The 22,460-nt window shown below is 44.2% G+C and overlaps 1 protein-coding gene across 3 annotated transcripts in view; it reads left to right on the top strand.

Annotated features, from left to right (window-relative positions):
• The window catches only part of CYRIB (CYFIP related Rac1 interactor B), an 88,669-nt gene continuing 66,209 nt past the window's right edge, over nucleotides 1–22,460 (top strand). The window contains exon 1 of one of the 3 annotated variants that reach the window (XM_087931711.1): nucleotides 1–334. The gene's annotated coding sequence lies outside the window, so the exon portion shown is untranslated. Of the gene's footprint in view, nucleotides 335–3,260; nucleotides 3,383–22,460 lie in introns of those variants that run through there. The other 2 variants (XM_087931716.1, XM_087931712.1) reach the window with 2 other exon arrangements.

Here is a 22,460-nt window from a genome sequence, read left to right as displayed (position 1 = left end):
ATAGCTGTCTCGCGCGCGCGCCTGCTACTCGCCGCCGCCGCCGCCGCCACCTCTTCCTTGTAAACCTGTAGCAAGTGACGTTGGGTCGTCCACCAACCCGGAAGCGCCGCTGCCTTCGAAAGAGGCTGCAAGGAATCTGCTTCCCTTTTTTTTTTCCTTTTTTTGCATTTTGGGTTTTTTTTTTTCCCCTCCTGGGGGTGGCGGCGGCGGCGCGCGCGTGTGTGTGTGTGTGCGCGAGGCGGGGGTCTCCAGCAATAACCCGCCTGCTTTTTTCGCCGAACCTTGGAGCGGAGGGATCGGCGCCCAGCAGCACCAGCACCAGAACCAGCGAACGGTGAGTGGCTTTCCCGGCGTTTGGAATCCGATGCTGATCCGACCCGAGGGGGCTTCCCGTGGCTTTTGGGGGCTGAGAACGACCCTCGGGGGAAACCCACTGCAGTGGGGCGGAGGCGGGGATCGGGGTGGGCATGCCTATATACGGGACGCCCCCTCCCCTTGCTTGCTTGCTTTTTCTTTTTCTTTTCTTCTTCTTCTTCTTTTGCCCTCCTTAAAGAGAAGGGAGAGATGGAGAGATCCAGAAATGGACATTTGGGGCGACTAGGCGCCTTTGCAAAGAGGGAGGGGAGGGGAGAGGGAGAGAGAGCGAGAGATCCAAAGGGGAGCCGTCTTTCTCCTCCAAGAGGGACCTCCCACCCCCTTGGGGGGCTTTGGGTGTCCCATCCCCGCTCTGGAGGAAGGGAAGCCCCCCCCGTCCCCGTCCCCGCTCTTTGGAATGGGGCTCGGGCTGGCCCCGATTGCCCGCCTGGGCCACCAATGCGCCGAGCCCGAGCTCCACCATCCCAGTGCCGCGCTGCGCTGCGCCGCGCCTCGCTCCGATCCGATCCGCCGGCGCCTTGCGAGTCCCCCTTCTGCGCGCCGCTGCGGGGCGGAGTAAAGAGAGGACGGACGTTCCTTGCCCGTCTGCCTGCGATCCACGCGCGGTGGGCTTGATTGCTCCCAAGGGTCGCCGGGTCCGGTGAGGGTGTGTGTGAATGTGTGTTGTGTTGTGTGTGTGTGTGTTTCTCCGTGTTGCGGAGGGAGGCTCGGAACCGAGCGCAAACGTTGAGTAAAGGCGGCTCGTTCCGCGCGAATGAAGACAAGGAGTGGGGTGGGGTTTTGGGTGGGGGGTGGGTGGGTCGCAACCCCACCCGTGGAGGGTCCATCATCTCTCTCACGGGGCGTGGGAAATTTCTCGCAGATCTCGCTCGGGTGCGAGTGGAGAGGAAGGATCCCCCCCATGGCCAAAGGGAGAGAGGAGATCTGGGGATTTTTTGGGGGGGGGTTTGGGTGTGTGTGTGTGTGTGTGTGTGTGTGTGTGTTTAAATCTGCAGAGGGAGGTTTGATTCTACCACCACCCCACCCCCCAATTCCCCGCGTTGTTGCCCGCCCCCCCCCCCCACCTTCCCCGCCGCCTCTTTTCCGCAATCGGATCCGGTGTGTAGAATTGTGGTGGTGATGCAATTTGGGTTGTTTTTAACGTGACAAAGCCCAAAGCACACAAGGAAGCAGCCGCATGGGGGGGTCTTATAAGGATTGTGTGGATCTAGCCCTGTAGTTGTGGAGGGGGTGGGGTGGGGTGGGCAAAAAATAGATGCCTTCCAAACGGAGAAAATGGTGGGTGGGCTCCATATTTACCAACCGAGCTGGGTTGGGTAGGGTTGGGAAGATGAACAGCCTTGGATCCGGTTAGGATTTGGGTGGAGGGTGGTCAGAGAATGCTATGGCTGTACGGTAAATACAACATAGAATAGCAGGGTGGGAGATCTTCTAGTCCAACTCTGGGGGTCAAGAAGCCATGCATAAGCACCCACAATCGTGCCTACCATCCCTGTCCTGTTGTCCCCAATTATAAGTACCCGTTTCATGGGTTTATACTTATGTTTATTCTTATTTCTGATATATTTTGTAAGCCTTGGACAAATAAAAATAAAATAAAATAAAGAAGGAAACCCTATAAGGAGAAACTAGCTTTGGTATTTTTTTTTTCCTTAGAAATCTATATGGAGACACCCCGGTGCTCAGCCTTCACTTGTTTGAATAACCAGAAGTAGCAAGGGCAACTAAGACTTACATACCGCTTCAGGGTGCTTTTACAGCAATGCTTTACCACAATCTGGGTCTCCAACCTTGGCAACTTTAAGCTGGGAGTTGAAATCCTCCAGGCTAAAAATGACCAAGGTTGGAGACCCCTGCTTTACAGCCCAATCTAAGCCGTTTACAGAGTCAGCCTCTCGTCCCCAACAATCTGGATCCTCCTTTTAGTAGTCAGAATTCTGTAGAAACACCGGCTTCCAGTTGCTTACCCTAATCCTTGGCTTGCCATCACAACTGGGAGCAGAATTTCCATCGCTTAAACAAAGCGGCAGTTAAGCAAGCTGTTCCTGATTGTATGACTGGGTTGTTTTGGGGGTGGGTTTTTTTTTTGTAACAGTCATTAAATGAACCGCCCGGTTGTAAAAGCAGGCTTCTCCCAGGGACTTTGCTTGTCGGAAGCTGGCTGGGGAGGGCTCAGACGATGATCACATGACCCCAGGACACTGCAACCATCGTGATGAATTTTGATCACATGTCCATGGGGATGCTCTGGTGGCCATAAGTCGCTTTTTGCAGTGCCCTTGTAACTTCAAATGGTCAATGTCTTTGGAGATTCTCAGTCATCCAGGGGACAGGGGTCGCCAACCTTTTGGACCTGTGGACCACTAATACAAATGTTGACTGACTGTGGCTTGCTGACATTGGTGGGAAAGTCAGCCCCATATTCCAGAACTGCAGTAGTCACAGGACTGACCCTTTGGTCATCCCAGAGCAGCTGCTCCTCCACTCGGGTGCACCGGCCTGCCATGGACGGAGGAGCTGCTCCGGGATGACCAAAGGGCCAATCCTGTGACTACTGCAGCTCTGGAATATGGGACTGACTTTCCCTCCAATGTCAGCAAGCCACCATGGGGCGGATTTCCCTCCCCTTCCAGTGGCTTTCCTCAAGGTAAGGTTTGCGCTCATCCGAACGGTGTGGGCCAGCAGGTGGGCGGTGTAGCCTTGTGTTCCCATCCAGCCTGGATTAATTGCTTTGTGGGGGGGGGGGACATTTCTCTGCGGATCACCCAAATTTTCTCGCGGACCACCAGTGGTCCCCGGCCACTGATCACTGATCCGGGTCATGGTTGTCAAGAGGCAACTGGATTTTCTGGTTTTTCCTTTCTTTTTTTTTTCTTTTCTTTGAAGATATTTCACTTCTCATCCAAGAAGCTTCTCCAGTTCTGACTGGATGGTGGGGGAAATGGAAGGAGACAGCTGGTTATTTGCATCCTTTTAGCAGGTCGTTAAAGTCACTTGGATAAGGCCAGTGGCTAAGACGCTGAGCTTGTCGATCAGAAAGGTCGGCAGTTCGAATCCCTAGCGCCGTGTAACGGAGTGAGCTCCCGTTACTTGTCCCAGCTCCTGCCAACCTAGCAGTTCAAAAGCATGTAAAAAATACAAGTAGAAAAATAGGAACCACTTTGGTGGGAAGGTAACAGCATTTCGTGCACCTTCGTCGTTCAGTCCTGCCAGCCACATGACCACGGAGACGTTTTCGGACAGCGCTGGCTCTTCAGCTTTGTAACGGAGATGAGCACTGCCCCCTACAGCCAGAAATGACTAGCACATATGTGCGAGGGGAACCTTTACCTTTACCTTAAGATCACCTGGAAGTCCACGCCTCTTGAAAAAGAAGCACCTTTGGTGCCAATGATCACTAAACAAATGTGGTAAGTCAAGGGGCTACCTCTACAGGTTTGGCCAAAGTGCAACCAGATTTATTGCCAGGGCAATGCACTTTAAAATCTGCCTAGATTTTTGAACATAAATATATTTTTTCATCAGGCAAGATTTCAAGAAATATATTACTATCACTATTAATCTTCTCATCCCTCCTATCACCCATCCCTTCCCACTTGTGACTGTCTGACTGTAACTTTGTCGCTTGTATCCTTATGATTTATATGGACTGTTTCCTAGTATGATTCGATTGCTTATTTGTACCCTATGACTATATTAAGCGCTGTTACCTTGTGATTCTTGACGGATGTATCTTTTCTTTTTATGTACACTGAGAGCATTTGCACCAAGACAAATTCCTTGTGTGTCCAATCACATTTGGCCAATAAAGAATTCATTCATTCATTCATTCATTCACTCATTCAAATCATATTAAGTGATTTTTCTATTGGAGAAAAAGGGGATGAAGCCATAATGAAAGGACTTCTAGGGGCAGCTGAATTTCAAAAGCATTTCCTGAACATTTCTGCCCATCTTTCATGTTTCTCTACTAAGTAATACCTGGCCATCTCTTCGAATCTGGGCCATGAGTCCCTTTTCCAGGTAGGTGGATCGGTTACTTAGTGACAAATTGTTAAGGAATACCTATAAATTGGTTTTGCTTTTAAGTACAAGATTAGATTCCCGCCTAGAATTACTGCAGTTGTTAAATAACCTGGTTGTTAAAAGTGAATCTCTGATCCTGGGGATGCAAATGTCGTAAATAGCATCTGTGGCCAAGCATCTGAATTTTGATCACGTGACCATGGGAATGCTGCAACAGCCAGAGGTGTGAAAATCGGCGCCATTTTAACTTTAAACTGTTCACTAAATGTTGTAAGTCGAGGGTTACCTGTACTGAAATCTGCATTGTGAGCTCTGTACTTTTGGTCATGCATTCTGATGGGCGCACACAAGAACCAAGAAGGGAGCAACGTGGCTTACGGGAGAGGAAAGGACCTTGATCCCCTTCATGGCCTGCAGCTGGGAAGACTGTTTAAAAAGGCAAACTGCGCATGGCAAAGTTGCTGGAAGCAAAGCATGCATTATCTTTGTCAGGCTTATCTGGGTTTTGGCATCCTCTCAACTGTTTGTGCTGCGTTATCTTTTGGAAGTCTTCAATTGATCATCCTGGCCTGTCGTGTTAATTACTTCAGCGTGGTTTGTGTTGTTGTTTTATTTCTAATTATCTTCACTTTGGGTTCGGACTGCATTACTTCCCTTTGTAGACTGTCTTTTTGGAAGAATTTGATCTCCAGCTGAGGATAATTGGACATTGGGGGCCAAGTTGGAGGCATTAAAGGGAATTTATCTACTTTGGTGACTTTGTTATCTTTGTGCCACAGCCCAGGTCATCACAGAGGGCTGGACTAGAAGACCACCTAGGCAGTGGTGGGATTCAAATTTTTTTACTACCAGTTCTGTGGGTGTGGCTTGGTGGGCGTGGCAGGGGGGAAGTTTGTTGGTGTGCAAGCTGGGTATCTGGATGGGAGATCATGGCTTGTGTAAAACAGTGTGAAAATGCTTAAGGATAAAGCAGGCTTTGGCAGTGCCGGTGGTCAAAATATTGACCTATTGGCCAAAATAGGCCAGGTTTTTCAAGGTAGCCTTGAAAACTATGAAAGAATAACCTAGTTTTAATGGGGCAAACACAGGCAGATCTGGAGATGTGTGGACAGAACTCCTGACTCCCTGAGGGCTTTTCATCCAACATGGCTAACTGGGGAATTCTGGAAGTTAAAATCCATCCCTTTTAAAGTGGCCTAGTTTGAAAATACCCTGCCTTAAAGAGACCTTGTTAGACGTACGACCACATTCCAGCACAAAAACTTCCGTCATCTTGTTTTCAGTCATGAGGAATAGGGTGGAAAACACAATCTGCCACTTCTTTTTCTCAATAAATGAGTCCGATAAGAGTGTGTTCAATATAGCTCAAGATCGGTGGTGGGATTCAAAAATTTTACTACTGGTTCTGTGGGCATGGCTTGGCTTGGTGGGCATGGCAGGGGAAGGATACTGTAAAATCCCATTTCCTCCCCACCCCATTGACCTGCTTTCCAGCTCCATTCTCCTGTGCAGGGCAACCAAAGGAGACCCAGCCGATCAGCTGGAACTGGGGAGGCAGAGAATAGATGGGGTTGGTGGGGCCAGTCAGAGGTTGGTATTTGCCGGTTCTCCGAACTACTTAAAATTTCCACTATTGGTTCTCCAGAAGTGGTCAGAACCTGCTGAATACCACCTCTTCTTAAGATCTCTCCGCATGAGTGGGGCTGGTTCAATAAGAAAAGTTAAGACTTTAAGATCGAGGCACTAAAAGAGGCATGAACACAACGGAGAAAGGAAAAAAAAAGAACTTAGCATGACTTTTGCAGACTTTAAATCAGCCTTTCTGAAAGCTGAGGGAACTGGGTACAAATGCATTTCCTGTAGGTGTATTTTAGCTCCAAAAAGGAACACAACACGGTAAATGACACTGGGTGGCTTCATATTGTGCCCTAAGCTATAATGCAATTCGTTTGCATGCCCTAAGCAGGGAGGTTGGATTTAGCCAAATGGGGCTTGGAGTCCTTGGTGCTCTCTGAGCTTGGTTATTTTCTTGCATAGATTTTGTTACCTAACTAGGTAATATCAATAGTTGTTGGCACTGATAATGATGGGCCCTTTCTAACAAAATGAAATTCAATGTAGAGAAAAGTAAAGTCCTACACTTAGGCAAGAAAAACCAAAAGTACACATATAGACTGGGTGAAACCAGGCTCAATAGCAGTAAATGTGACAGGGATCTTGGAGTCTTAGTTGACAACCAGCTAAATATCAGCCAGCAATGTGCAGCAGCAGCCAAGAAAGCTGATGCAATCCTAAGTTGTATTATAGAAGCATACAGTCAAGTTCAACAGAAGTATTAATACCACCCTATAAAGCCTTAGTAAGACCACACTTAGAGTATTGCATCCAGTTTTGGTCACCACATTACAAAAAAGATGTTGAGACTCTAGAAAAAGTATAGAGAAGAGCAACCAGGAGGATTAGGGGACTGGAGACTAAAACATACGAAAAACGGTTACAGGAACTGGGCTTGGCTAGTCTAGAGAAGAGAAGGACCAGGGGAGACAGGACAGCAGTCTTCCAATATTTGAGGGGCTGCCAGAGAGAGGAGGGGGTCAAGCTATTTTCCAAAGCACCTGAAGGCCAGACAAGGAATAATGCTTGGAAACTGAACAAGGAGAGATTCAACCTGGAAATAAGTAGAAACGTTCTGACAGTGAGAACGATCAGCCAATGGAACAGAACTTGCCTTCAGAAGTTGTGGGAGCTTTATCACTAGAAGCTTTCAAGAAGAGATTGAACTGCCACCTGTCAGAAATGGTGTAGGGTCTCCTGCTTGGGTGGTGGGGTTGGACTAAATGAGCTACAAGGTCCCTTCCAACTCTGTTAATCTGTAATGTTACCTAGTTGGGTAATGAACTGTCTTCAAGAAAATCACCAAGCTCAGAGAACATGAACTCACACAGTTCAACCCTGAGCTACATTTTTTTTTCTGTTAGCACAATTACGGTTTCTGTGCAAAATACAGATATTTGTCGACAGTTCATTTAGTGACTGTTTGAAGTTACAACAAAACTGGAAAAAGTAACATGACCTTTTTCATGCAATGAGCATTGCAGCATCCCTGTGGTCATGTGATCAAAATTCAAACCCTTGGCATCTGACTCATATTTATGACAGTTGTAGTGCCCCCGGGAGTCATCTTTTGTGATCTTCAGTCAACGGCGAAGGCAGATTCACTGAACACCCATGTTACTAGCTTCACCACTGCAGTGATTCGCTTAGCAACTGTGGCAAGAAAGGTCGTAAGATGGGGGAAAAAATTCATGACTGTTTCACTTAGCGATGGAAATTTGGGGCTCAATTGCAGTCGTAAATCGAGGATTACCTGCAGATTTTAGAGGGTAAACCAGCTTGCTAGCTCCATTTTGAGTTTTACCTAAACCACAGTGTGATCTATTTCGCTTCATTTAACAATGTTTTCGTCAGGATTATAAGAATGCAAGAACATCAGTGAGGAGACTTCGCAAGGGATCTCCGTTCCTCTCACAATGCTATTTTCTCAGACTTCTATGTTCCAGCTTCTTCACCCATTCCTCTCCATCCAGAAGCAGAAACTTTTAAAGAACTTTTTGTTTTACTGTATCTCTCTTAGCTGGTCTTAAAACCTTCAGGCACCTGTATTTTTAGGAACCAATTTGAGTTTCAATCTCTAAATCCATTATATTATTGCAGTTCTAAGCAGGGTTGGGCTGCTGGGAGCTTGCAGGGATTCAGGAGAGCCCCTATCTAAGATTCTATGCAGTTTGGAGAACCCTCAAATCCCACTCCTGGCGAGTCCCCACATGGCCTGTTTTGGATGCAGGGGGCATATGAAGGCTCGGGAAGGGTGAAAACTGGACCTCCAGGAAGTTCAAGAAGGGCGGAAATGGCTTCCAGAGAGCCTCCAGAGCCTAGAGAGGCCGTTTTGCCCTCCTGGAGGCTCGGGGAAAGCCTCCGGAGCCCGGGGAGGTCAAAAATGCCCCCGTCCCGCTGTAGTGCAGGAGGCCGACTAGGCCACGCCCACCCAGCAACCATGCAGAGAACCCTTTGCTAAAATTTTTGAAGCCCACCCTGGGTTCGAAGGTCAAATCTGACAGACCCACAACCTTCCGCATGGGATTCATAGCTGACAGATTCTTGCCACTTTATTTTTGGCTCTTAGAGTGGCAAATTCAGTGTTTTGTTTTGCTTTGACCTAAAGCCCTTGAAGACCACTGTTCAATTTCTTACAAAACAAGGAGGGGAATCAGTTTTTGACTTTGGGATTCGACAACCTAGATTGGATCGAATTAAGAGAAATTATCGCAGCTTTTAAAATATAACTATCGTTTCCCAATTTATCATCTGTAAGATTAAAATCAAGAGAAGACTATTTTATGAGTATGGGTATTACAGAAGCTTGATTATTAGTATTTGAAGACATTTGGTATTGTTTGCTGAAATGTAGAGGTTGTTGAATTGTTATCATCTCTGGACTTAAGAAAGTTCCAGGTTATCATTGTTATAAATTGGTTTGTTGTACTTTTTGTCACTTTTGTTATACTATTCCCCTTCCTCTTCCCTTTTATGCTAGTTTGCTAGTTTTAATGTTTGCCTCTGAGATTTAATACAGATATTGCAAAAGGGGAGAGAGAGTGAAAGAAAGGGGGAGAGAGAGAGAGAGACAGAGGGAGAGGGAGAGAGACAGAGACAGAAATGCAAACAATTCTACTAGCTCTTGTTTTATGTCCCCTATTTATCTGATCTTGGAATGAAAACCAGAATGGAAAACAAAAACAAGATTGTAAAATGTTTTGCAAATTTATTATGCTCTCGGAAACCATGGACAAGAGTTTTAGGTTTCACCTAGTTTTTCAGAGGACGCTTAACGTGAAAACATAATTTGGCAAGGGAATTTTGACCTGAATTTTTAATTGAACTTGTTGTTTGTCACGTGCTACCTTAAATCTATTAAGCGGCACTGATTAGCCCAGTTTATTAGAGACTTTAAGCCAAAGTTTTTCTTCTGTTACAGACATCTTTAAGAAGCCGGCTGCAATAATCCAAGTGTTACCATCCGGCCACATGCCTAGTCGCTTTTATCGTAGGCTGAGCTGGTTAGATTTCATTTGAATAAAATGCAGATTATCCTCTTTATGTCAGAGCAGATGCTGGGCCCAAGATTTCCTGTCTCGCCTGCTCGCTTATCGAAGGGTGCATCTGTCATAGGCTGAATTGTAGCCTCTAGGCGATTTCGTGGTTGGCATTTATAGTTTTTACTAATTTCTAATCTGACTTGTGAAGGGAATACAAAAATAAATATTAGGGAAATTAGGGTGGGAAAAAGGGAAGTGGATAGTGGGGGAAAGCAAGGGAAAAAGAAAAAAAAAAGGCATTGACTTCTCACTTCTTTTGGTGCAATAAAATAAGGCATTAACATCCACCCTCAACTTTTTACTTTTTCACAATAATAGAAACTAGCCATTTCTATAACAGCAGATCTATCTAATAGGTAAAACCCCAAATCAAAGTTTCATTTTTTTCCCACCTCAAGCACAAAGTCCAGAAGTGGTTTCCAAATAGAAATAAAGGTCAATTTAGACTTCTCTGCTAACTCCATCAGTTTTTTCAGCCATTTGTCCATGGTGGGGATTGAGGTGACCTTCCATTTCTGTGTGTTAGAGTAGTCTTGCTGCCGTCAACATAGACAACTTCAGAGTTCCATTTTTCCCCTCAACTCTTGTTCCATTAAACCCAAAAGAAAATCTCTGCTTTTCTTTCTATGTTTACTAAGAATCTTTATGTATTAAGGGATGAACTACTCCAATATTTCTTGGCTTTATCATACGTCCACCATAGATGACAAAAAGTCCCTTCTTTGCATTTACATTCCCAAGATTCATTTGAGGTACCTTTCAATTCCTGCAACCATTCTTTATATGTTTTAGCCTGTAATCCCTGGCTGTCACACAGTGTGTCAACCCAACAAGGGACAATTCAGTACAGGATAACTCAAGAGAGAGAGAAGTAGAATTGCAGCTCATGCCAGCTGTGATGACCCAGGGCGTGGCACAAAGGCAACACAGTCAGATAGTCAGTAGGAGTCCCTTGATTTGACCCCAATGTCCTGGTTACCTTCTGGCTGGAGAAAAACTCTCCCAGGAACAGCCTTTGGCTGCAGAGAATCAAATCCAAAATGTTGTCAACAAAAACTGTAACTATAAGGCCAATCAAGGCAAAATGTGGTAATTAGTCCAGCTGAGCAGGAGAAGGAATTCCAGACGTGAAGGCAAAGCAATAAGTCAACGTGGTTGGGACGCCAGGAACGCCAGATGCCAGGAACACAGATAACCAAAGTCAACACAAGATAAACTCACGTTTGCTCCCAGCAGCTGCCGGACTCAGCATGTATTTCTTTTGAGCTTTCTTCCCAGCTGTGGCTAATGAAGGGAACCAGGGCCCTTTCCTCCCCCGTAAGCCATGGAACCCAGGTTGCTTCCTTCTCCGTTCCTCCCTGCATGCCCTAGGATGAAGAAGGGTGGGGCCTAGCTCTTCCTCTGAACTCCCTCTCCCTTGTTCTCCCTTTTCCCTGCTCTGCCCAGCCGGACTTTGCCCTTCCCCAGTTTCCTCCACAGCCAACAGAGCCACACTCCCATTCCCTGTCAGATGTTCCTCTTCCTCCTCTCAGATTCCAACAGGGGCATGACAGCCTTGAGAACTTCTATCTTGAGAAGATTCAAACCTAAAGCAAGACAAGGCCTGCTGCAATTCACTTGTCCCTCTCTTGAGTTATTCCCTGTTGAACTGTCCCATGGCAAGATGGCCAAGGTGAGATGGCTGTGGCAAATTATCCCAGACCTGCCTAAATATTATTCATATTGCTATTATTGGGAAGAGCCTTGGGGGTGGCATTCCAGCCACCTCTGCAGCTGCTTTCTGGGGTTTGCCTTTCTTTTCAAGTTCCTTCTCCTGGCTAGAGCGGCTACACATTGGGTGCCTTCAATCACCCCATATTTTTTTCCCCTCCGTTTGCTTCCATACCTTGTGCAAGCAGGCCATAGGAAATGGTGAAGCCAAGGCAGATAACAGATAACAGATAATCAGAGTTGGAAGGGACCTTGTAGGTCATCTAGTCTAACCCCCTGCCCAAGCAGGAGACCCTACACCATTTCTGACAGATGGAAATCCAATCTCTTCTTGAAAGTCTTAAGTGATGGCGCTCCCACAATTTCCAAGGGCAAGCTGTTCTATTAGTTGATTGTTCTCACAATCACAAAGTTTCTCCTAATTTCCAGGTAGAATCTCTCCTTGTTCAGTTTCCATCGATTATTCCTTGTCTGGCCTTCAGGTGCTTTGGAAAATAGTTTGACCCCTTCCTCTCTGTGGCAGCCCCTCAAATACTGGAAGACTGCTTTTGTGTCTCCCCTGGTCCTTCTCTTCACTAGACTAGCCAAGCCCAGTTCCTGTAACCGTTCTTCATATGTTTTAGTCTCCAGTCCCCTAATCATCCTGGTTGCTCTTCTGTGCACACTTTCTAGAGTCTCAGCATCCTTTTTATAGTGTGGTGATCAAAACTGGATGCAATGCTCTAGGTGTGGTCTTACTAAGGCGTTACAGAGTGGTATTAGCACCTCACTTGATCTCGATTGTATCCCTCTGTTAATGCAATTTAGGATTGCATTAGCTTTTTTGGCTACTGCTGCACACCGCTGGCTCCTATTTAGCTGGTTGTCCACTAAGACTCCAAGTTCTCTCTCACAGTTACTGCTATTGAGCCTGGTTTTACCCAGTCTATATGTGTACTTTTGGTTTTTCTTGCCTAAGTGTGGGACTTTACTTTTCTCTACAGTTGAGGCAATTGTAGGAGAAGCAAGTTCAGCTTAAATCTGGACTGTTGTATCTTGTCCTGGGGAATTCCGCAGGGCAAATAAAGCAGGAATGGAGATTAGCACCTGAAATGCTACTGAAGTACAATTTCCAGTGTCTGCAGTCGGCAAGGGGTGGGTGTGTATATTTCAAAGCATGGGACAAATCATAGCTCTGAATGTGGGTTGACCCACCTAGAAAGAAGTCGGTATGTTGTAATCCTGCTCAGAGTTTGCACCAATTTAATGTGTGGATTACAATTCCCATTCTCCCCAGCCTCCTTGTTTGGCTTCTTTGGGGAATGTTCCTTACCTTGCATTGTTCTGTAATCACCCAGACATCCTTCACACCACATCTTAGTATTCCACATCATCAGTTTGAGTTATATTTTAAGACAGAAGTGCCTGAAATGCTACTCAACTATAATTCCCAGCTCCTGCAGTCGGCAAGGCTGTTAATGGGTTGTGTGTGGACACTTCAAAGCAGGGGCACAAATCATAGCTCTGAATGTGGGTTGACGTACCAAGAAGGGAATGTGGGTTGACACACCAATTTAAGGTGTGGATTACAAATCCCATTATCCTCAACCTGCTAGTGGCTTCTTTGGGAAACTTCTGTGCCTTGCTTTGTTCTGTAATCTCCCAGATGTCCTTCACACCATGTCTTAGCTATTCCACATCATCAGTTGGAGTTATATTTTAAGACAGAAATCTTATTTCTCCAAACGAGGAACCAGATGATTATTCCAGACCACGTTAACTGGAAGTTTCCCCTGCTGTCAACGTGTGACTTTAGTTCCCTGTTCTTTTTTTTTTTTTTTAAGCTGTATGACACAAAGTGATAGGAAGTGGAACAAAAAGTTTCCAGTTTTAGGAAACGGGCTTGTTCCCTTTCTGCATAACCTGTGGTAGAAGTGGGTGTATTTGATGAAAATGCACCAACAGTGTTGGTTGTCAATGGGATGTTGGCAAGGGGTTTATTCTGGGGGTGGACCAAACAAGTCAAGGTGGTAGCTTTTCTTTTCTTTTCTTTTTTTTTTGGTATCATGTCTGGCAGACTTTGGGATTTTGCAAAGTGAAGGCTAATAATAAGTACACCATGATCTTCACTTATTTGTGGATAAAGGAATGTGTTTGCAGCCATATTTGAAGAGGCTTCTCTCTGCCTGGGGAGGGAGAGGGAGAGAAGGAAGGAAGGAAGGAAGGAAAGACATGGAGGATGGAAGGAAGGAAGGAAAATGAGGGAGGGAGAAAGGTAAATGAGGGAGGGAGGAAAACGAAGGAAGGAAAAGTACGTAGGATGGATGGATGGATGGAAGGAAGGAAAATGAGGGAGGAGGTAAATGAGGGAGGGAGGAAAAGGAAGGAAGGAAGGAAAAGTAGGGAGGGTGGATGGATGGATGGAAGGAAGGAAAATGAGGGAGGGAGGTAAATGAGGAGGGAGGAAAAGGAAGGAAGGAAAAGTAGGGAGGACAGATGGATGGAAGGAAGGAAGGAAAATGAGGGAGGGGGAGAACGATGGGATGGGATGGGATGAAGAAAGGAAGGAAACAAGGAGGGGAGGAGGTAAATGAGGGAGGAAAGGTGGGAAGAAGGAAAGAAGAAGGAAAAGAAGGAAGGAAGAAGGAAAACGGATAGAGGTAGGAGGGAAAATGAGGGAGTGAGGGAGGAAGGAAAAGGGAGAGAGGGAAGGAAGGAATGCTAACGGAGGAGATAAAGATTAGAGCTTTGCCAATTCCCCAAATTCCAAACCCACCAGCTTGAAATGAGTGCCCACCACTGGATGCAGTTCTTCGGGTTTCCCAAATGGCACTATCAATGGCACTTGGGTAATTCAAGCCTGGTTTGGAAATCCTAGACGTTCCGATATCAACATTATTCTCAGAATGCTCCGTGTGACACAGAAACCTTGCTGTCCATTGATAGGAACAAAATGGAAGAAGGGAAGAAGGGATTATTAGAGTATTCGGGAAAGCGGGATGTTTAACTGAGGTACTGCACTCATCCCTGTTCACAAATCACTCTTAAGTTAACGTTGATTTCATTAAAACTTGTTCAATAAATATCGTCCCTATTTTCCCACGTTATACTAACTCCTACGGGGCGATTTTGAGTTGTTTTTTAGTATCACACATGGTGAAAACCTGGCCAAACTGTATTCTGTGGGCTGGCTGCAAGTTCGGGAAGCATCTCTTTTGGAATAAATAATGTTTAGATTCTGTCCTCAACCCCATGCACCCCCTGGATGAAAGAGAGGTAACTCCAGAGATGGAATAGCAGCAGACCTAAAGGGTGCCCCACTTAGAAAGAGTGCTTTATAGCGGTCCTTAATTCCCTAATCACACTTGCCTGGCAGAAAGCATTACCTTTTTGTCCCCATTTTATCTTTTGGAATGTAGAATAAATGTGGTAGGGCAAGGAACTCGGCTCCATTATTTTCCCATTAGAAGACGAGGGGGAAGTTGAGAGGAGAGGAAGAAAAATAATATGAATCAGTCCGGGCAGTCACCAACAAGGGTTTGCTTTCTGGCCAGCTGGCCTGCTGAATTCTTAAACCTTATTTGACTTTAGGCTGCAAGAGCCTAGTAAATGGCGCTATTGTTTAGCAGTGGCGCAGTGGTTAGAATGTAGTACTGCAGGCTACTTCTACTGACTGCTGGCTGCCTGCAATTTGGCAGTTCTAATCCCACCAGGCTCCAGGTTGACTCAACCTTCCATCCTTCCGAGGTGGGTAAAACGAGGACCCAGATCGTTGGGGGTAATAGGCTGACTCTGTAAACCGCTTAGAGAGGGCTGTAAAAGCGCTGTAAAGCAGTATATAAGTCAAAGTGCTGTTGCTATTAACTGTCAAATCTCTCTGACTTGCTAGCTGAGGCGATTTCCTTGAGCTGTTTAAAGAATTGCTTTATCATAATCAGGCACTAGTCAACATACCGTCAATATCCTAAAGGTGTTTTTTTCAAAAGGCATCAGGACTTTGCTTTTCCTTGAAGACATTTCGCTTCTCACCCAAGAAGCTTCTTCAGTTCTTCTTCAGTACCTTTGGGACTACCATGACCTGGATGATTGAGAACATTGATATTTTGGGGTAAAATAAGATAACCTTTATTGTCACTATTTTTTCTGTGAACGCACACTAGCACATATTAAAAAATGAAATTCTGATACCCACTCTCAAAAGAAAATACATTTTATTTTGTGTGTGTGAGAGAGCATATACTGTATGTATGTATTTATGTATGTGTGAGAGTGTGAGAGTGTGTATACACACACACGTTTGTGCATATGTGTTTGGATGTGTGTATGTATGTACACATACATGCACACACACACACAATCTCCAAACACATATGCACAGACGGTGTACGTATCAGGTGGTATTCAGCAGGTTCTGACCAGTTCTGGAGAACCGGTAGTGGAAATTTTGAGTAGTTTGGAGAACCAGCAAATCAAATCCTACCTCTGACTGGAGATTTTTACAGGATCCTCCCCCTGCCATGCCCACCAAGCCACGCCCACAGAATCGGTAGTAAAAAAATGTGAATCCCACCACTGATACATATGCTATATATATGTATATATACACATACAGACAGACAGACAGACACACACACACACACATTTATGCATTAATTATGGTCCATTTTGAATACATTTTGAATGATGTTAGTGTATGAACAGTCCAAAACTGAAGAAGCTTCTTGGAAGAGAAGCGAAATATCTTCAAAGAAAAGCCATAGTCCAGTAGCCTCTTGAAAAAAGCACCTTTGGAACAACCATCACCTGGATGACTGAGAATCTCCATAGACATATTGCCAGTATCACCTCGGTGTATCTGTGATGGTAGAAATAGCTGTACAACTTCTAAAAAAGAAAACATTTTCCAACTGAATGATTTTCCCATCAGGGGTTCTAGAAGTTGAAATCTGGCACATTTGTAAGGCTTAAGGTCTGGCTGTTTTAAGTTGTCCAATTTGAGTGCTGCAGTCCCGGAGACGTTGCCCAACTTAGAGAACAGAGGAAATTTTAAATTACAGTGAAACCTTGGGTCTTTGCAAAAAAAAAAAAAAAAGAAGAAGAAAAGCACTTTCAGCATTTTAAAGACAATGCTGCATTGCTTTGAAAGCATTGCATGCGTAATTCAGTCTCCAAGCTTGCAGGAAACGTTCCTGCCAAAGGGAAAGAAGTGACAAAAAGAAGAACCGGAATGCCTACCCGCTCTCTCTCAAAATTAGTTTGTGAGAACTATGGTAAAGTTATCCGTATTCAGCATGTCATGAGCCTGCAGCAAGATCTTTTAAAACGTCTCTGCTCAAACATTTTACTCTGAAGATTTCCAAGCTCTATCTGATAAGGGCAATCCCAGTACAGAAATAATTTTGCAGTTTGTTTATTGATTTTATTTACCAAATTTGTGCCCATTCTCACTGGTGCAACTACAGGGGGGACAGCTTGGCAGGATGTCCAGCAAACCAGCCCTTACTGGAAGTTTTTAAGAAGAGATTGGATAGCCATTTGTCTGAATTGATGTAGGGTTTTCTGCCTAAGCAGGGGGTTGGACTAGAAGACCTCTAAGTTCCCTTCCAATTCTCCTATCCTATCCTATCCTATCCTATCCTATCCTAACCTATCCTTTCCTATCTTATCCTATCCTATCCTATTCTTCCCTATCCCTATTCTATTCTTTACTTGGAACTAATTGTGAGGAGGATCTTGGAGTCCTAGTGGACAGTCACTTAAATATGAGCCAGCAGTGTGCGGCAATAGCCAAACAAGGCAACACAATCCTTGGCTGTATTTACAGAGGGATAGAATCTGTGGTGGGATTCAGCCAGTTCACACCACTTCAGGAGAACCGGTTGTTAACTTTCTGAGCAGTTTGGTGAACTGGTTGTTGGAAGAAATCATTAGGGCAGAGAACCGGTTGTTCAATTATTTGAACCCTACCACTGGATAGAATCAAGATCACACGAAGTGTTATTACTACTTTATAAGGTAAGGCCACACTTGGAATATGACATCCAGTTTTGGTCACCATGATATAAAAAAGATGTTGAGACTCTAGAAAGGGCAACGAAGATGGTTAAGTGTTTGGAGGCTAAAACATTTGAAGAACGGTTGCTGGAGGTGGATATATCTGGTCTAACCAAGAGAAGGACAATACGATAGCAGTCTTTCAATATTTGAAGGGCTGCCACAAAGAAGAGGAGATCAATTCTCCAAAGCTCTTGAAGGCAGGGCAAGGAACAATGGATGGAAATCGATCAAGGAGAGAAGCAACCTAGATTTAAGGAGAAATTTCCTAACAGTGAGGACAATTAACCAGTGGAAACAGCTTATCTTCAGAAGTTGTGGGTGCTCCATCACTGGAGGTTTTTAAAGAAGAGACTGGACAGCCATGTGTCTGGAATGGTGTAGGGCAGGGCTGTCAAACTCCTGGTCCATGGGCCAGATGTGTTACACACTGGCCATGCCCACGCCCGGTTTAGCGAAGGGGGAAACACGTCCCAATACGTCACGTGACACCGCTGTGACGATGTGAGTTTGACACCCCTGGTATAGAGTTTCCTGCCTGAGCAGGGGGTGGACTAGAAGACCTCCAAGGTCCCTCCCAACTCTGTTATAAACCTGGCACTTTGACACATTGATAAATGGACATAAACAACTACATACACTGCAATTGACAAGCTAAAAAGGAAACAAAAGGACCAAAATGCCTCCTCACCAGCAATCAACACCAAAAGGAGCATAGATTAACATCAGGATTAACATCAGACCAACCATCAAGACATAAACAATACCCCAATCAAGGAACGGCCAGATAAGCTAAAGGTAAACACCCCAAACCAAAGAACCTCCAAGAGCACTGCCACCAACACTGATAGGGCAAGGCACTATAAATGTAACCTGAGAGCAAAATTTTTAAAATTTTATTTATTTTCAAAATACATATAAGGTTTACATTTTAACAGTTCTGTGTCAAGCATTACTTGCATACTTAAGTACAATAGTTACAATTCTTCTCCATATGACATCTTATTTCTCTTATCTTAACCATAGATATAACATTTCCCAAACCTCATAAAACTCAAACTCCTCTTTACCTTTGAGTTTTCTCATAAGTCTGTCCATCTCGGCACATCGATAAACACATTTTCATTAAGGTTTTGCTAATGCTGTATCAAACAGCAGCAATAATGTTGCCAGCCTCTAATGAATGAAAGTGGCAACAAAATTTCCAGCTTCTTTATTGGTGTCAAAAGCACCTCCAAATTACAGACATAGCATTCAACTCTGAGCAGATATAACAGGTATAATATATTGCTATGATTTATTTATTATACATTTAAAATATTTATGAATAGGGTTAGAATGGTATTGGAACACGTCGACAATATCTCTCGCCAGCATGAAGTCTTCCTCCGTACATCCCAAGGGTGTTTTTTTCAAGAGACAACTGGACTTTCTGCTTTTTGTTGGAAGACATTTCACTTCTCAACCAAGAAGCTTCTTCAACTCTGACAGGATGGTGTGGAATGGATGGATTTATACTCCTTGCAGACAGCTGGTCATTTGCATCCTTTCAGAGTCATTGAGGCCACTTGGAGGTTTATCCACACCCATTTGCATGGCTCAGGTGGCCCTGAGGACAGATAAACCTCCAAATGGCCTCAATGATTCTCTAAATGCAAATGACAAGCTCTCTTCAAGGAGTACAGATCCTTCCATTCCTCACCATCCAGTCAGAGCTGAAGAAGCTTCTTGGATGAGAAGCAACACGTCTTCAGACAAAAACCAGAAAGTTCAGTTGCCTCTCGAAAAAGCACCTTTGGGACAACCATGACCTGGATGACTTGAGAATCTCCATCTTCCTCCGTACATGTTGAAGGACATTGTATGCAGCATCGCATATGTGAGGTGGATTGCTCTCCACGTTCACAGAGTACCTTCAAAATACACAGAGTACCTTCAAAAGAAAACCTTTTTTTTCTTAGATTGTTGTTTGATCTTCCTACTTTGGTATGCAGTCTTGTTAGCAATTTCCATACAGCCCAAGGTTGTTCTTGACTAGGTGTCAGACAGTTGCATGTTTGTGCCCAGTTAATCTCCAGATAAAGCCACATTCATGAGCCTTATGCCCTTTAATTTTTAATTTTGTGTTTCAGCCACTCATTTATGGACTGTGAGTGTTCTAATTGTCAGGTTACAGGGACAAAAAAGGGAATGAAATGGTTAGAGGTAGTTCTTGACTTATGACCAGTCACTTAGCAACTGTTCAAAGTTACGATGGGCCTTCCCAGGGCTACTTAATGAGCCAAATTTGGGCTTCTAACAGCACCAAACTTCACCCCATGCAATAGCATTTTGAGTGTTTGGTAACCGGCTCACATTTACAACTGCTTACAGCATCCCAGCATCCTGTGGTCAATGTGACAGTGATTTACGTTTTTCCTGGAAATTAGCATTTAATTCCAGTTTCCAGCAAAAACAAACAAACGAACATCCATTGTGGACCATGGATTTGCTTAAGGAGTGACCTTCGCTTAACATGCACCTCAAAAAAGGTCTTCAAATCAGGCAGAGTTACAATGTGAGCTGTTTAATGACTGGCATGGCTTACAATCGTAATTCCAGGCTTCATTTACAGTCATAAGTTGAGAACTATCTGTACCACTGAACCCTTGGGCTGAGTCAACGGAGACAGACTTTTACTAGGTTATCCTTATTCAGTCTTCTCTGTCCAGAAGATGGTCTTGGAGAAGGTCCAATTGAGATTTCTTCTCTGATCTAGGAGTAGTTGGTATAAGGTCTCCGGCTTGAGCATGGGCCAATCAGCAGAAGACTTCCAAGATCCCTTCCAACTCTATTCTGATAGAATAAAATTCTTCATTGGCCAAGGAGGATTGGACACACAAGGAATCTATCTTCAGCGCATAAGCTCTCATTGTACACAAAAGCTATAAGTGATAAATCATGATCATAAATGCATCATAAAAATGCATTCATCATGAATCATAAGATACAACACTTAGTGATAGCCGCAGGATACTAAATAAGCAATCAACATAAATCGTATTAGGAAACTAAATTAAAAACAATATAAATCGTAAAGATACAAGCAACAAAGCTATAGTGATAACTAGAAAAGGAGATAGGTAACAGGAAAGATTAGAATAGAATAGAATAGAATAGAATAGAATAGAATAGAATAGAATAGAATAGAATAGAATAGAATAGAATAGAATAGAATAGAATTCTTTATTGGCCAAGTGTGGTTGGACACACAAGGAATTTGTCTTGGTGCAAATGCTCTCAGTGTACGTAAAAGAAAAGATACATTCATCAAGAATCATCAGGTACAACACTTAATAGTCATAGGGTATAATAAGCAATCAAATCATACTAGGAAACAGTCAACGTACAAGCAACAAAGTTACAGTCTTACAGTCACAAGTGGGAGGGGATGGGTGATAAGCAGTGATGAGATTAATAGTAATAGTAGTGCAGACTTTGTAAATAGTTGGGACAGTGTTATTTAGCAGAGTGATGGCGTTCAGGGAAAAACTGTCCTTGTGTCTATTTGTTCTGGTGTGCAGTGCTCTATAGCATCATTTTGAGGGAAGGACTTGAAATAGTTTATGTCCGGGATGTGAGGGGTCTGTAAATATTTTCACAGCCCTCTTTTTGACTCGTGCAGTACACAGGTCCTCAATTGAAGGCAGGTTGATAGCAATTGTTTTTTCTGCAGTCCTAATTACTCTCTGAAGTCTGTGTCTGTCTTGTTGGGTTACTAATACAGTCTTACTAAATAGTTTGACAATGTGGGGGAATTAGTTGTTTAGCAGAGTGAATGGCATGCAGGAAAAAATTGTCTTTGCGTCTAGTTGTTTATAATTTGGGGTTTTTTTTAAATAAAGGCACAGTCAACTTCATGAGATGTGCGATGAGACCCCATTGGCTCGGGGTCTTCCTCTTAAGTCCCTGATCATTTTTTTTACACTCATGTCTGCAACCAAGACTAAGCCCATCATCCAGTAGGGTGGAATTAATGCACTGGCAATGCAGAAGAACAGCTGATGGCCTCTGTCTAAAGCTTGACGTATTTTTTTTAAGATTCAGAAATCCTCTTTTCTGTTTAAGTTCCTTTCAAACTCAAGTCCTCCTGGCATGTTGGGAGACAACCCCGGTTTCCCCCACCCCTCCACCTGCAGGGCCATCTGGCCAATGAGAACCTCTGTCTGAGGCTGACCTGAGGCTCTTTGCTGCTGTCGCGTCTAATAACAATGTTGTGACGGTGCCATTCAGAGGAATAAAACCCCACTGGGGTTTGGGATACTAATCTGATTAAGCCCTAAGGCGAGACTGTGGCAGAGTGTGTTGGTGAGGAGCTCTCGGTGTTAACGGAAGACCCATTGCATCGTTGTGTAGGGAATAGAATAGAATTTTTTATTGGCCAAGTGTGATTGGACACACAAGGAATTTGTCTTAGTACAAATGCTCTCAGTGTACATAAAAGAAAAGATACATTTGTCAACAGTCAAGTATCATAAGGTACAACACTTAATGATAGTCATAGTGTACAATAAGCAATTGAATCATTCTAGGAAACAGTCAATATCAATTGTTAGGATACAAGCGACAAAGTTACAGTCATACAGTCACAGGTGGGAGGGGATGGGTGATAAGGAGTGATGAGAAGATTAACAGTAATAGTAGTGCAGACTTTGTAATACTTGAACAATGTTGAGGGAATTATTTGTTTAGCAGAGTGATGGCATTTGGGAAAAACTGTCCTTGTGCCTAGTTGTTCTGGTGTGCAGTGCTCTATGGCGTCGTTTTGAGGGCAGGAGTTGAAACAGTTTATGTCTGGGATGTGAGAGGTCTGTAAATATTTCCACAGCTCTCTTTTTGACTCATGCAGGTCCTCCATGGAAGGCAGGTTGGTAGTAATTCTTTTTTCAGTGGTCCTAATTACTCTCTGAAGTTTGTGTCTGTCCTGTTGGGTTGTAGGACCAAACCAGACAGTTATAGAGGTGCAGATGACAGACCCAGTAATTCCTCTATAGAACTGGATCAGCAGCTCCTTGGGCAGTTTTAGCTTTCTGAGTTGGCGCAAGAAGCCGTAACAGCTGTTGCTCACTGTGGAATAGGGCCGCACCAATAAAAGGTAATCCTGGATTTACAACAGTTCAT

The sequence above is a fragment of the Pseudonaja textilis genome, chromosome 3 (assembly GCF_049901715.1).
Source record: "Pseudonaja textilis isolate UNSWEBS1 chromosome 3, rPseTex1.2, whole genome shotgun sequence".
Taxonomy (NCBI): Eukaryota; Metazoa; Chordata; class Lepidosauria; order Squamata; family Elapidae; genus Pseudonaja; species Pseudonaja textilis.
Note: the sequence above shows the minus strand (reverse complement) of the source record. Positions and strands in the feature narration are given on the sequence as shown.